The sequence below is a fragment of the Protopterus annectens genome, chromosome 12.part0 (genome assembly GCF_019279795.1).
Source record: "Protopterus annectens isolate FY-2018-M chromosome 12.part0, PAN1.0, whole genome shotgun sequence".
Lineage (NCBI taxonomy): Eukaryota > Metazoa > Chordata > Ceratodontiformes > Protopteridae > Protopterus > Protopterus annectens.
This window is the reverse complement of record NC_056746.1, coordinates 815,020,490-815,034,406: the sequence shown is the minus strand read 5'-3', so window position 1 is coordinate 815,034,406 and position 13,917 is coordinate 815,020,490.

The window sequence follows — 13,917 nt, the reverse complement described above, 5'->3', positions numbered from 1 at the left end:
TAGGTCAGTTCTGATCTCACTCACCACATTAATTCCTGTCCGTGCCTGTGACATTTCTGTCCTAACTCACCACAATACTTATCACCCCTCCCTGTGACATTTCTGTCCTCACTTAGCACATTATTTCCTGTCCCTGCCTGGGACATTTCTGTCATCACTCACCACATTAAATCCTGTCCCTGAATGGGATTTTTCTGTGGCTGCTCACCACATTAATCCTGCTCCTGCCTGGGATATTTCTGTCCTGACTCACCACATTACTCCATCTCCCTGCCTGGGCAAATGCTATCATCACTCACCATATTACCTACTGTTGCTGCCTGGGACAATTCTGTCATTACTCACCACATTACTTTTTGGCCCTGCCTCTGACATTTCCATCATCTCTCACCACATTAGTTCCTGTCCCTACCTGGGACAGTTCTGTCCTCACTCACTCATTATTTCCTCTTCCTGCCTGTGATATTTCTTTCATAACTCATCATGTTACTTCCTGTCCTTACTTGGGACATTTCTGTCATCAATAACATCACTTCATGTACCTTTCTGGGACATTTCTGTCATCCCTCACCACATTACTTCATGTCCTTGCCTGGAACATTTCTGTCATCACTCACCACACTACTTTCTCTCACTGCCTTCAACATTTTGATCCTCCTTCACCACATCACCTCCTGTCCCAGCCTGAGATATTTCAGTCCTCCCTCATAACATTAATTCCTGCCCTGCTTGTGAAATTTCAGTCTGTCTTCCCCACATTACTTCTCCCTGCCTGAGACATTTTGGCCCTCTCTCACCACATTACTTCCTTTCTCTGCTTGTCACATTTCAGTCCTCCCTCAGCACATTACTTCCTGTCTCTCCCTCGGATTTACTATTCCTCCATGCAGAACTAGCTTAGTCCTGCACGGAGGTGGTTGTTTAGGAGCAGGATGGCAGCGTGCCATGCATATTAATAAGGCGCGCTACTTGAGTTTCTAATCTTACATGGAGCGTGTAAGAGTGCAGGGAGCATGTCTGAGAGCAGAGCTCTCAGAATATACATGCCCCCGCAATAAAGAACAGCAGAAAGGGCTAAGAAATGAGTAAGACTGCTCATAGGTGTCCGCATATCTTCACAAACAATCCACCTCATGTACAACAGCAGGTATACAGAAATACAATGAACAAATCCATTTTTTTTTTAATCCAATTAAAGCTACCTGTAGGTGCGCAGGTGTGCCCATTGCTTAGCTACAGTTAATGCAGCTTAAATGGCTGAAGAGGATAATAAGGGAGATATAGGCAAATGAAGCAGCATAGCAATAGTGTAGAGGGCAGAACATTCACCTAACGAGCAAGCATTCCCGGTTTGAGTCCCACTGCAGCACATTTCATTTTCCATGGCAAAGCACGTTATGACTAATATTTATGTTGCATAACCCAGTAACAAAAATAGTTCCCTACTAACAGGATCCAATAAAGGCAGTCCCATGAACTGATGCTGTATACCAAATTAATAACAGTAGTTCTCCATCAAATACTGTTCAGTCGACAACCAAACACCGTTTTATAAAATTTATTGAATTACAATGCGATTTAGCGCTTTCATTTCCAATACAGGAAACTTCATCAGAATGAATGGAATTGTTCTAGTTACATATTATATAGTCTGTGCTTGATCAATTTATTGCAATTAAGTCATTTTAATTAAAACATCAAATCACTCTGGTTAAAAAATAAAGGTGCAGTACTCCATGTAAGAAAAGACAAGGCAAGACATGAAATATTTACAATAAATACGTAATTATAATAACTATCTAAAAATGTAAAAATATATGTACACAATTAAAACTCATTGTTGAAAACCTTGTTGTTTTTTGAAAAATATATTAAGAAAAACTCTATGAGAACAAACATATAAAACAATACGACATCAGAGTTAAAACTGTGATGTATGAATAATGTGATGAAATAAGATAGTAGTATTGTTGTAATATACAAATAAGATAGTAGTATTGTTATAATATACAAACAGTCTCTTCAACTAAAATTCATGATATAATCAGTCCTTTCAACTAGAGTTCATAAAATATACCCCTCATTTTCTAAAAAATACAAATGTATGTAATAATAATAATAATAATAGTTTATCAATGTGCTAAATGTCTAACAAATTTATATAATAATAATGTAACAATAGTAAATTTAGATGTTGATATTATGATAGTTAATTAATAACTATTTCTTTTTCATTACCTTTCTTTTAACTTTGTTAGCCCTTAACCTTAGGGCGGGTAAAAGTGACACATAGTCATTCATCCCTGGTGGTGTATTGGAATCCAGTCACAATTGCCATATCAATTCTCTGTAACATAACTGGTTTTCCCAATCTCCCCCCTACTATCCTTGGGTAACGTTTCCAAAATCCAAAATTTAAAGGTGGCTTCCTTACATGTCAATGTATGTCTGTAAAGTGCATTTGTTTCCTTTTTCCTATTAACCTCATACATGTACTCATATATTCTTTGTCTTAGATGTCTTTCAGTTTTCCCCATGTAATAAGCCCAACAGTGGGTACAGTAAACCAAATATACTAACCCTTTTGTGTAACAAGTATAATAGTGTTTACTCTTAAAACATAATGAAATAGTAGGTATTGATAGTTCACCTGTATTCACTATAAATGTACATTGGGAACATCTTCCACACCGGAAAGTACCTTTTTTCTTGTTCGTTTCCTCATTCTCCTGTCTAGTTTTCTCAAAAATACTCTTGAGGTTAGGACCCCTTCTAAAACTATAGCAAAAATGCCTGTTGAGTATGTCTAACCTGTTTGGCATACTCTTAAAAATGTCCCATGTCTTATATATAACTCTTCTTATTACATTGGTGTTATAGTTATATGTCATAACAAAAAAAGGGGTGATTTTGTCTTTGGTTTTGTTATAAATATCACTACTTCTAGAATCAACAGCATTGCTGTCTGTCGCACCATTCCCTGTGTTGACATCTATAATCAGTAGGGGTATATATCTCGTCCCCCACCCCCTAATCACCTCTTCCTTAAGATAAATAATGACTGGTTCTGGGTAGCCCCTCTCCAAAAATAATTTATGCACGTAATCCATTTCTTTTATAAAATCAACATATGTGTGTGTTGCATAACCCACTAAATAACATATATTTATGAACTGGAGTACTGCAGTAAATGCACGTGTGAGGTGTCAGTATCATAATGAATAAAGCACTTGTAAGCAAGTTTAAGCACCAATAACCAGTAGTAACCATAGTTAAGCACTAGTAAGTGGGTTTAAGCCTGCTTGCATGGGGGGATAATCAATGCGCACACAGGTTAAGCAATTCTGAAGCTAACTCTCTGTAAGCATATTTAACCAGAGTTTAACATTGCTTACCCTCGCACAAACCTGAGCAAACCCGCTTACAACTGCTCAAAAGTGCCTTAATTACTCTGTATCCAACGGCCCTTGTTCTGCCCATCAACAAAATAAACAACCATGAAGGCTTTGAACCCAGGACCCTATACACCATAGTCACAGTAGTTAACCACCAAGCCATCACAGAAGTACAAATGAATGAGGTATCAACAAACAAGTCTTCACTAGAGTAAAATCAAACAGAACCTGTGAAAGGAATCAGTATACAGACATATGTGCCTTAACCCACTACATAACATAAATATGTGAACTGGAGTAAGCCCAGATGTCAGGTGTAATTGTAACAGTTATTTGATGTCCCCAATAAAACATAAGGACACCATACAGTGTATGTACAGATGAATCATGGATACCAGGCATACATATAAGGTGTAATGAATAATAAATTAATGCCAAAAAGGAATTATAATGCAAAGTCTTATGTAAGCAACACTAAGCATTGCACAGACCAGCTTAGGAGGTGTAAGCAATGTGTAGGCTAGCTAACTCAGTGTGCCCAGAGGTATACTCCTTTAAACAATGCCAACCCTAGGTAAGCAGGTTTGCCCATAGCCTAGCCTTTTCAAAACTGGCCAATCACAGAAAAGTCCAGGAAATCGGCCCTACTTAAACCCAAGAGGCAGGAATACATATCATAACTGGTTGTAGTTTTCCCTTGCAGGCACCATGTCAGGAAGGGGAGACGGTGTGCGCTTTCGGGTGCAGCGCTGGTGCATCCAGGAGTCCAGAGTCATGACAGGACTCCTTGTCAAAGAACATGATCAGAGACTGCTGCAGGACTAGTACCAGGGCTCCCAATATAAGGCAGAGGCCTGAGACCATCTTGCCTGTGACCTCACCAGTGCCACTGGCATACCCCAAACTGGTGAGCAGGTCAGGCATCATTATGCCGGCCTGAAGCGACGTAAGTGGGACCTCTTGGACCAGTGGATCCAAGAGGCTAGAACGGCATGGGATGTTCCAGTTGTGTGTAAGTATCACCCCACTATGTGTGTAATAATTGCCAGCTCATGTATATCATGGATAGGTATGGCTAAATATTCCTCTTATATCTCCCACAGCTGCATGCAGTGGGCCGTGAACCAGGAGGCCCACGTCAGTCACCTGGTGAGGTTGCAATGTGAGGCATGTCAGTAATACTCATGTATTTACTGTCATAGGAAATAAAACTAAAAGTAGTAGTAAAGTAATTGCCTGTATAAAATCTGTATTGCTCAAGGCAAGTACTACATACACCTGCAAATATGACAGGAAGAGTCTCATATAGTGTGTATGTAAATAAAAGCGTAATAGCCTGACAATAAAGGTCTAACTGCTGGACTGCATGTGTATACTCTGGTATCATATGGTAATGTAGATTTGCAATCATGTAATAGTACTGTTGTATTAAGCACTGTTACTCACACTGTGCAACATAAATTTAATGTGTAGGAATGCCTGTATATGACTGGTGTAATCCCCAGAGGCCATTTAGTACAACTGAAAGACACATAGACAGAAATCAGGGAAAATGCAGAGAACAAAACCTGAATTGCATGTGCAACTGAGATGTGAACTGTTGCTTTTTTAGCACACACAGCTATGCTTTGAATCCTACCAGTGGTAGTAGTCTGCAAATAGAATCATATCCCACAACTGTACAGATATGTCCAGAATGTCCAGTAAAGTGGCCCATATCTGTTGCCTATCAACCTGTCCCCCTGGGAAATCAGTGGGATGATCCTAGACATATAGGCAGCAAACAGGAAATACAACTGATTGACACACATCTATGAGAACAAAGCTGTCACACTAGCAACTCCCCAAAACCTTATGAGACTAAGAAGCCACGTATGTCCCATTTACACCCCAACTTGTCAAGCTGTGGCCAGAGTGTCTACAGTAACAGAGTGAGATGTATGTGCATAATAGCAAAGTGAAATCTGGTACTGTGTGTGTGAACATTCAGGTAGTGCTAACAAACATTTCTCCCACAGGTCTGTCAGATGTCAACACTGTGCCCAGAAATACAAGAATGATGCCCTGTACTGGTACTGTTTACATTGGTATTGTATGGCATTGCGACTGATGCAGTTGCTCTGAATAATGAGGTATTACACATCACTGTTGCCCACACTGTCCTACAAAATATAACTGTCTAGGAAATCTGTATAAGAGTGTTGTGATGCAAGGTCAGAATGCAAAAGCACAGGGGATTAATAATACAGAAAGCAGATAGGAGATGTACAGTAATATCTATATAGCAGACACAACTGTGATGGATAGTGTTTAAGTTGTAGCAGAAACAGCCATGGTCTGAATCCTGATAGTGGAAGTAGGCTGCATACAGAATCATACCCCACAACTGTACAGATGAGGCCAGAATGTCCAATATATGGACCCATATCTGCTGCCTGTTCCCTTGTCCCCCTGGTAAGTCTGTGGGATGATCCCAGATGTTTAGCCAGTGAACAGGGGATACAAATGATTGTCAAACATCTTTGAGCATGAACCTGTCACTGTAGCAACTCCTAAAACTGTTAGGAGAGTAATAAGCCAATGATGTCCTATCTACACCCTTATGTTGTCAAGCTGTGACCAGAGTGTGTACAGTAACAGAGTGATATGTATGTACATAATACTAATGTGTAATCTGGAACTTTGTGTGGCAACAGTCAGATAGTGCTAACAAAAAATTGCTCCCACAGATACGTTGGACACGAACACTGTGCTGATAAATAAAAACCATTATAACCTGTACTGGTGCTGTTCACTCTGGTATTGTAAGGAATTGTGAGTGTTGCAGTTTCTCTGAATAATAAAGTATCACTGATCAATGTCACCCACACTCTACTACATAATATAATTGTGTAGGAAAGCATGTATGTGTGTGTGTCAAGTCACTAAAGGTTGAAGAGGGCAATATTCTAAAGATGTCCTGGCCCACCTGCATGTGATCAACACATAGTCAGAGTCCGTGCAGAAAGAGTTGGATAGCTATGTGCACATCAACCCAGAATCTGGGAGTATGTGTAGAATCAGTTAGTGTTAACAAACATTCCCTCCACAGGTATACCAGATAAGAGGCGTATAATGCAGGTAAAACCAGTTCATGTATAATGAAGACGACAGCCATATCACTGTCCAAACTAAGGCTATAGCGCAGTGTAGTAAGACTTGTAAGGTACAGATAACGGCACTGACTAGGAAAGTAATGTGGACTACAGGAATATTATACTAGTTCTTAACTGACATCTTTATCCACCCCCACCATATCTCCAACAGTAATCAACTTACCCACCCCAACTGGTATGTAATGACACTTATGTTCTGATAATGTCCAATTGTTTGATAAATATTTTAATTATTCCCATGCATGTGCTATATTGAATTATTCCAACATTGGTGGCATGGTGCCATCAATGTACCTGCATACTGTTCTTATTACCACTGCGGTCCCATATATGCATGTGTTCTGTTTGCTATGCAACTGTTCCATATCTGGTGTCTGAGTTAATGAGAATATCTATGCATGCTGTTATACCTAACCCTGGAATGCATTGACTATTACTAACCCACATAAGATGATGAAATCAAAACACTTTAGCATGTTTGGGAAGGCCGTCACAGCAGATCCACCTGTCCCACCTCAGCTGGCCCTGGCACCGGGCACCAGCATGTCTGGGGCCCAATCTGGGACCTCCCTGTCCATTGGTCCTGCACCACCTTTGGGTGGAACCACCTCAGGGGATGAGGCTCGCCCCTCCGGGAGTGGGTGTGGACAGGAACCTGTCACCCATCATCAGGTCTGGGTCATGGTGCGTAGCGAGCTCAACCAGCAATTTAGTGATCTGCAATGCCAGCTCGAGGGCTGCATGTCATGATTAGAGGGTCAGCCTGGCTCTGTGACTCAGCCCCCAACACAGCCAACTTTGGGGCTGTGAAGGTGCAGTGGTGACTGCCCATGGGTTGGGACTTCAGTCATACTGTGTCCACTAGGGGGCTCATGGGCTTCCGATTTCCCAACATCCCTTCCATTAAAGGTGTTTACCCCCCACATGTGTCACATACCACCCCAGTATGCGTCTTGTTTGTATTGTCTGTTACTGTACCCAACCTACCTCCCTAAATATACCTACTATCCCTCCCCAAGATCCCACTTTCACCTGAAAAAAAAATAAAGGGCAATCTGTTCCAAAAAAAAATCTCACCCTATATATAGCTGTACATTTTGCACACATGTCCACTGGACACATGTAATCTGGTCTAAGTGGTATCACAACTTATTATTGTTGTCCTCACCCCTCTCCCAGGGGTTTGAGTGTCCAAATCTACCTCAAAATGCAGTGTAAATGCACAGTTGCTGCTGTAGAAGAAATGGGCAGCTATGGACTTTCCCCACACCCTTCCTGCACATCCCTAGCTATTTTTGCTACTGTCTTTCCCTCTCTGTTCCCCTTTTTCACCACTTTCCTATCAACCCTTTTTTCTTTTCTTTTAGAGAAATTAGTGTGGGGGTAAGTGGAAATAAGCACTTTTAAGCAGCAGTAAGCGTGTTTAAGCCTGTTTGCATGGGGGTAAGCAATGCCTACACTGGTTAAGCAATTTAGAAGCTAACTGAATATAAGAAACTGTAACCGGAAGTTAGCAGTGCTTACCTCCACGCAAACCTGTGCAAACCCACTTACTACTGCTTAAACGTGCCTTAATCACTCTGTATCTAATGGCCCTTGCTCTGTCCAGCAACAAAATAAACAGCCTCTGCAAGGCTCGAACCCAGGACCCTGCATACCCCAGCCAAAGTGATTTGCCACTAAGCCATGTCAGATATATATGTAACTGTGATGTTTTCACAAACATATCATCCAGCCCAGTCATTCAACAGTACAGGGAATGTATTCCAACATGTAGATGTATGTGTATGTGTATATATATTAATATCTAAACAGATACAACATATCTATATATGTAGATATATATATATATATATATATATATATATATATATATATATATAGATATAGATATATATATATATATATATATAGATATATATATAAAAAAAATATATATATATATATATATATATATATAAAAAAAAAAATATATATATATATATATATATATATATATATATATATATATGTACAAATGCATACATCTATAGATATATATGTCTACATCTATATGTCTAAATGTATACAGCAAGTTATACAAATGTAAGCAGATATATATATCTATGTAGGTATATATGGACATAGTTATATATATGTAAGCAGATATATATATATATATATATATATATATATATATATATATATATATATATATATATATATATATATATATATATATATATAGGTATATATGGACATACATCTGTAGATAACAATGGGATCATAACAAAAGCATATATGTCCACATGCGCCGTTAATGGTGTTGAGACGCCCAAACAACATACATCTTGTACAGATAGGTATACCCCCGCACAGCCAAACATTTTCGCCCTGCAATACCCTAACAGATTTTGCAAATCCTATAACCAGGACCTGAAACAACATGGGCACAAGATGTTAACAGTACTCCATCCCACCTGTATGATGTCAGGCTGGTATCGGTAACATATCATGCAGTACAGTCTGGCTCCCCTAGGTAATGTACAATGTGGAAGCTATCAACATCCCTAGGCTACATATACACAGACACATATATGCAGATACAGATATACATATATATTTACATATATATAGATAGATATATATGTGACTACACATACACACATAGAGATATGTATAGTAAGATACATATGTAGAAGGTGCACACAATATGGAACAGCCACTATGCCTACAGTTAACACCTTAACAACTGGACACTGTATGAGACACCCATACAAATGACAGTCATTGCCTGCAACATATACCCACAGAGAGGTCATAGGGTATAACACCACACACAGGTTTGCTTAAATGGGAAACCTTTATCTGTGTACTATTACAGAGTAATGGAACTGCGAAACAGTTATATTAATACAGTTGTCTGGAAAGGTTTACAAATGTTGCTGTCCGGACCGAGCCCTTCAAATAATACAATAGTAAAGACGGACTGGGCCACAGGATACCAAACAATCAACAGTAAGTAATGTAGATGTATAGTTCAGCAGCCTCTATCTACACTCTGTACACAATCCCTCTGAGCTACACACTCTAGGGACCTAAACCTTGTCATCACAATAAACAGAACATGCTGGAGGGATCGATTTCTGTCCCAGAGACTTCCTATACTCTGGAACAAGCTACCCATCTATGTCAAGCAAAGTTCTTAATTAGCACTCTTCAAGAAAAATCTTGATGAGTGGATGGGAATTAGGAAATACACCCCGGGGATCACTTCTGTGTCTCTGCTGGACAGTGGGACAGGAAAATAACTTTCTTGGGTGGCGTAAGCTATGGAACCTTGCGGGCTAGGCTTACATAGGCCCTTGGGCTGATAGCCTAGTACCTACCTATGAACAATCACTAGGTGGTAAAGACCTCAGCTGACACAATGGGATGTAACTGTTACATAACAAGGCATAACTGACACCATCACAATCACACTGACAAACAGAACAGTCTGTATGGCAGGAGGCAGTAGGCCTGCATTAACCCAATTTATGAAATTAATTTAAATATAGGTGAATTGTATGGTAATGCACATCCAAATACCTTAAGGCAGCTCACCTCTGATACCCCCACATGTTGTAACAGCCTAGGTTAGTTATGGTGCATCCCCCAAGACTCAATAATACATGGACATTTACCACTGTTACATACACTTGCCTCTGAATTGCATAAGTGCACCCATGTATTGTGTAGGTGAAGCCCACACAAATATGGCCCCAGCCCCACTGTATGTGTGGGGGATACAACAGCAGTGGACTGATGGCAGGAATGGCAGTGTGACATGCACACAGCCCACTACAGAACAACCCCTGACAGCATGTCATATGTGCAAAGATTGATATGTTGATGGAGGACAGAGGCTGCAACACAGACCCATATGTGGAAAACTGTTGTTATACACTAAGAAAGTTGCTGGTGTTACAGGATAGTCTGCAACACATACCCTTAGTCAGGGATTTGAGATTAGAAACATAAATTGATGTAGCCATGTACTGATAGCACTCAACACACACGTTGCCAGTGAAATATCTGACACAGGACCTGTGTGGTGGACAGACAAAACATAATAGGCACACCTCTGGCCATCAAGAGGATAGGCCCACATTTGAGAGCTAAGCAGACAGACTGCATTCCAAGGTAAACTAGTATGTACACACAGACCATGTATCACCAGTACTATACAAAACATGACACAACTCTACTCACACACTGTCTGTAGTTTTGGAACCTCCTATAAATATGTAGCTGGCCTGAGTGTGCAGGTTCTCCTGTAAGAGGTATTGCTACCTGCTGTAACACTGATGCCCACACACAGGAAGAATGTCCATCACACAGGAAAGGTAAAGGGACCACGTTCCCATGATGTAGGGATTTATAGTAAGTGCTTGCCACGACAGTGGTAACTGGAAGTACTACACAGCAAGCTGCATGCAGTTAGCAAATGGAGGACACTGATTGGTGCAGAGGCAATCACCTGATCATGTGCGTCACCTACTAAAGCCATGCTGCAATCTATTCAAAGCAGCTCAATCCATTTACTGGAGAGAGACCGAGAGAGAGAGAGAGAGAGAGAGAGAGAGAAAGAGAAAGAGAGAAAGAAAGAAAGAAAGAAAAAAAGGCCTAAGGCAAAGGCGAAGTAAAAGCCAAAGGAAGAACAAACCAGTCAAACATCCAGCAAACCATCCAGAACTAACATAATTCCCACAACAGGTATGCAAAGTATGTATTCATGTAACTGAATGTAGTACTTGGTCCATAAAAATGGGATAGATGATGTGGAATGATTTATATTTGCCATCAGGTGTTGTTGTAATGATATTCAACTTAACAACTGCTATGGACAATAGTGTCTGTCCCTGTGGGTAGTAGGCCATAGCCATCAACTGTGCAGATCAGCACTGACTGACAAGATGTAAGCCATCATAGTGTGTGTTGTGCAATGGGAAGTATGCATATTATGTGGTCAATAGGTGATGGTGGAAGTAATGCCATTATGATGGACACATGGGACCCACAGCCCACCACTTGCAGGATACTCAGGTTAATCTGTAATGTAGCATACAGGAATGCCATAGGTGTGCAATAGGGTTACCTCCAATTGGGTCCTACATACACCCCTCTAATCTCAGGCCGTATCCATATGTGGCACCTGTCTGTGTTGTAGCAAGGCAGAACAGTGCAGCTGTGCAGGAAGGTGTTGTGAGATTATGAACCTGATGTCTGTGTGTACCCCACATATAGATATGCATATGTGTACATATGTGACATATATAATATATAAAGATATATATATACACACACACACACACATATATATATATATATATATATATATATATATATATATATATATATATATATATATATGTCAGCATGTATTTCCAAAAATATACAGATACCCATGTGTAGACAGATATATGAGCACATATATACATCACATATATCTAAACATATATAGATATATACATATATGCACATATCTACATATATACAGACACACACAAAAATATATGTATGCAAAGACATGTCCCCTATGCTGCTACCACAGTGATGCATGCTATGTGCGAGGCACCAGCACACATATCAATACACACAGATATCTACAGCTGGCAGTATGTGCAATATAGGCCGGTATGTCACATGTTAGTCCCTTGTTGGGACCACATTGCCCCCGTCTGAGAAGTATGCAATGGTAATATGAGGAAATATGGCAGGTATAGTTGTGGAGGTGGTGAGGGTTGAAAGATATAGAGGACAGTCTACAGGGGTGGTATGTGACCCATGTGGTGGGTAAACACCCTGGATGGTGTGTGTGGCCTGTGATGTGGATGCCCCATGGGCCCCAATATGGGCACAATGGGAACAAGCCTCCCACCTACTGCTACTCACAACAGCAGTCCACTTCCTGAAGGTTCCTGGCCTGGAGGCTGAACAGGAGGAGCATGTTGGCCCTGTGACTGTGTACTGGGTGCCTCAGAGTGATGTAGCACATCTCACATGTGTCTGTGGAGCCTGGTATGGAACAAACCCTAGACCTGACCTCAGGGGACAGGAACATGTCTGTATGTGCCCCCTGGGGGGACAACATCCCCATGGGTTGCTTCCACCTGATGGTACTGCTGTACCAGTACATGAGGAGGCCCCAGGTTGGGACACATGTGTGATGTGACCAGGTATCATGGGCAGATGGGTTTGGAGAGGTAGCTGGCCAATTATACATATACATGTTATTGTGTCACTTATAGAACATATGTTGGTAGTAACAGTCTACACAATCCCGGGACATGTCCAACAGCATGCATAGATATCCCCAATAACACAGAATATCAGATGTGTGGCAATCCCAAAGCAGCCATACCACAGACATATATGGAACCATAGTGGCCCTGACAATGGCATGCAGGTGAATAGTCTATAACTGGCCAGCAATGATAGTACCCACACAGGGATCATGGCTACACTCACATATCAGAAAGTGTGGTAAAATACAATATCTGTTCCACTGGTAGGTAAGCTGTAGCCATACCTAATAAGTTGTGTGTACAGTTTGTTGAAGCTGATATGGTGGGAGGAGACAGAGATGTGTATTACGTACTGTGGTAAGCTTGCTGTATGAGTTGCTCAGACTTGTTTCCATCTTTATGTCTTTCAGCCAAGATGTCACATGCACGCTTGCCTACCTATTCAACAGCCAAGAATGGTGTGCTTATATAACACCTGATCCAGCACTACCCAGTGCTGTTTGGCAGGGTTGCCCATGAACAGCAGGAGCAGGCCACCCTGTGGAATGACCTAGTCCATAGGGTCAATGATGTTGGACTGCACAACCGCAGTTATGAGCAGGTACAGCATCATTGTACTGACCTGCTTCACAATGCCAGTTGGCATGCTGCTGCAGTCTGGGGGGGATCACCTCCCCATAGGGAGGGGTCATGCCATCCACCCCCCTAACTTATGTGGAGCATCTCCTGGCCAGCTTTGTGGCACCTGCCCGTCCGACCAGGCACCAACCGCTGAACACCTTTGTGGAGGTGGGTGGCACCCACACACCGGCCAAGGAGCATGCAGGTAAGGACACAGGGCACATCAGTAGACCACTGTTGTGTATACATCCACATCAGTACAGGTAGATCATGCATATCTGACATGCCACAGATATATTGTGTTGCTGCATTGTAGTGATAAACAGATGTCCAGATGTGGTAGTATTGTGGAAATGTACCATTGATGTATTGTAATACTGCACCCACTCTGTAGCACTGCCACAGGTGTGGCCAATGACATTGCATCTCTCACCCTCTTATGTAGATCCCTCCAGGATACCACCAAGGCAGCAGCCT